This window comes from Lactuca sativa, chromosome 8, assembly GCF_002870075.4.
Source record: "Lactuca sativa cultivar Salinas chromosome 8, Lsat_Salinas_v11, whole genome shotgun sequence".
Taxonomy (NCBI): Eukaryota; Viridiplantae; Streptophyta; class Magnoliopsida; order Asterales; family Asteraceae; genus Lactuca; species Lactuca sativa.
Window position 1 is genome coordinate 239,355,361 of NC_056630.2, and position 3,234 is coordinate 239,358,594.

At 42.6% G+C, this 3,234-nt stretch overlaps 1 pseudogene; it reads left to right on the forward strand.

Annotated features, from left to right (window-relative positions):
• The first annotated feature begins 1,301 nt into the window (after positions 1-1,301).
• Positions 1,302-1,420, forward strand: LOC111894538 (5S ribosomal RNA; annotated as a pseudogene).
• Positions 1,421-3,234: the final 1,814 nt, after the last annotated feature.

Below are 3,234 nucleotides of genomic sequence, written 5' to 3' on the forward strand. Positions count from 1 at the left end.
CCGAAGTGTAACAAGTGTAACTACCATCATAATGGAGCCTGCTGGGTATTGCAATGTATCAATTGCAACAGACCGGGGCACATTGCCCGTTTCTATAGAACCTGCTCCACCACCGGAGCCAGCCATGCTTGCTATAGCTGTGGTGAGACAGGACGCTATCATAGGAATTGTCCAAAAGTAAAGACCAACAAAAGCACTCACGTCCATATAACTCCAACCCGACACATCGCTTCCACCACCAATGCTAGTACTAGCCAGACATGTCACCAGTGCGGTGAGATAGGGCACTTCAAGAAGGATTGTCCAATAACAAAGAACTCCAGCTCAGACGGGTGAATACTAAGGATCACTACCGCAGGAGAGACTACTCCGGACCCACGTTAGTGTAATTAAGGCATTTTGTTGTAACAGACCCATAAAACTTGTTTAAAACTAGTGCAACTCGAGTCTTATCTTTTGTGAGATCCCATCAGTTAAGGGACCCTCGTGCTGCGTATACTTGCCTTTTGTAGTATACTTTGTTCGCAGTAGCATTCCTGTAGTTACTCTAAAGTACTATAAGGCTGTTAAAAGTTGAACCGTTGTGTTTTGTCTGTAACGCCTTTATGTTCAAATCTAGTGTCTTTATTTTCTAGTATGTACGACTTTATCATACAACATGAGTCACTTCGATTCGCACAATGCCAGTATCATGCACACATCTCTTTCTCCGAAATTGCCTTTTCTAGCGAAGCCGTTACTCCAGAACACCGAAGTACTCATTCATAGAGTACCTCATGTTTCTTATCCTTTTTGAAGAAACCTCAACAAACCTCCCCGAAGTACCACTCGTATAGTACATCAAGTTCAAACCAAGGAGCTTTATGGTTGACCTATCTCTGAAGAATGTATACATAGGAGTGGTATATAATCAAGGTTCTACAGGTTTAGAATTGATGATTCCACTTTAACTCTTTTCCTCGTTGGGACGTGAGGTTAAAGAAGAATCATTTATTCGACTACCTTTTCAATCTTAATTATATACGACTCATATACACAAGACTGCGATTGATGAACCATGTATGACTTCTAATATGAACTTCAGGACGAAGACTGCCCAACACTATGAGTAATCGCATCGCCATGCGAGCAAACTTAGAACCCAAAACGACTCCTATAACCACATCGCTCTACGGTCTAACACCAACGGAGATACAAGAATCGTCCGGACAGCTTAACGACTGCTCAGCAATAGAATGAGAAGACCAAGTTCCTCACCTTTGAGAGCTCCGATCTTATTCTTCAAGAAGATAGACTTCAACGGGTGTGATCATACCAGCACTAATGCACCGGATCCCATCAAAACTCCGCAGTTAAATGTGCTTAGGCGAGAGAAGTACTATGATGGGTAACACCTTGGGAAGTCCTCATGGTGCAAACCTCGACATGACTTCCATTAGAAATCATTACCTTCTGCGTCGTATAGATGAATTGGTTGACCAACCGCAAGGAACGAAGTGCATTTTAGAAATGGACCTAAGATTTGAACATCACCAGTTACGAGTGTTAGTAAAGGATGTCCCGAGGATAATCTTCCAAACTCGATGCGGACGTTACGAGACTGTAGTGATATCCTTCAGATATGACCAATACGCTCGTAGTATTCATGAACAAAATGATTAGGGTACGCCATTCTTACTTGGATCAATTCGTCATTGTCCTTGTAAATGACTTACTTATCTACTCTCGTAGTAAGAAGGAAATCATAAGAGCGTCTACAACAAACCATGGAAACATTAAGATCAGAGAAGCTTTACGCGAAGTTCTCTAAATACGAGTTTTCGAATTGAAGAGTTAAATTCCTAAGACATGCTATTAGTGATGAAGGAATTCTTGAGCACCCTTCCAAAGATCAAAACCGTTGAGAATTTTTTAGCACTAAAGACGCTTACAAAATTCTCCAAATTCTAGGTCTCGCTGACCTATTGTTGTAGTTTATTTAGAACTCCTCACGGATTACGAAACCTCTTATGACTTTGACTCAGAAGGGAGTGGCCCTTGACTGGGAAGACAAGCAAGAGGAAGAAAACCTTGGAATTCCAAGTGAGAGGCCAAATCCTTTTGGAAGTCTCACTCAGGGAAGGCTTGATACGCTTCGGAAAGCGTGGTAAGCTAAATCCAAGATAGTTAGGACCTCCGAGATTCTTGCCAGAATCGGTCCTGTAACTTACAAACCCAACCTACACCGCGAACTCAGTAACATACATTTTACCCTTCACTTCTCGAACTCGAAAGCATACTTTTCCGTCAGGACTCTCGTAATCCCACTCGACGAGATCGAGATCAACGAGAGCCTCGCCTTCGTGGAAGAATCGTAGTGACCATCGACCGAGAGGTCAAGCGGACGCCGCAACGCCGCATCCCATTAGTGAAGGTTCATTGGGACAACGCAACGCCGCATCCCAACGACGCAACACCTTGACCAGGAGTTCACGGCCACCACAAGGGAGTTTACGGCCATAAACTCCATGTGGGCCATAAAGTTCTCCTATAAGGTCAAGTTTTGGCCACTTTGTTCAATCCTTTCCTCCTCTTAGCCCAAATCCTCTCAAGTATCATCACGATCTTCGTCCCCGATCTTCAAATATCGTAAGCTTATTATCTTAACTTGTTGATATCTTACATGAACTAGTAATCTTACATGATTTCATCCATGAAATCATTCCATTTTGTAGATCTTCAAGTTTCACCAAGAACACACACTAGTGTTCTTGGCCAAAAACGACCATTCAAGATCCTAGATCGTAAGCACTCCAGTTCCAACTCATTGTACACTAGGTTTATCATGTTTAGGGCTTAGAAAAAAAAAAAAAAGAAAACCCAGGATTCAGGGAGTTTACGACCAAGACATGTTCTTGGGCCGTAAACCCCTTTTAAGGGTGCAAATGACACCCTAACACCTTAGTAAGCCTTGGATATTAGCATAGAACCTTACACCATTGAACTAAGGACTTCATTACACGATTTGGTACTTCATACCATGACTTTACGGCCAAAAACTCATGGGGAAGTGGTCCCCAGGCCGTAAACACCATACAAGGCCATTCATGGACCATAAACCCACCTAACCTCTTGTTTAAGCCTTGGAGGACTTAACCACTTAACTTATAATAGTTTTAAGCCTCATTTGGTGACCCAATTGAGAGTTTACAGCCATGATTAAACTCCCCTAGGCCGTAAACTCCAACAAACATG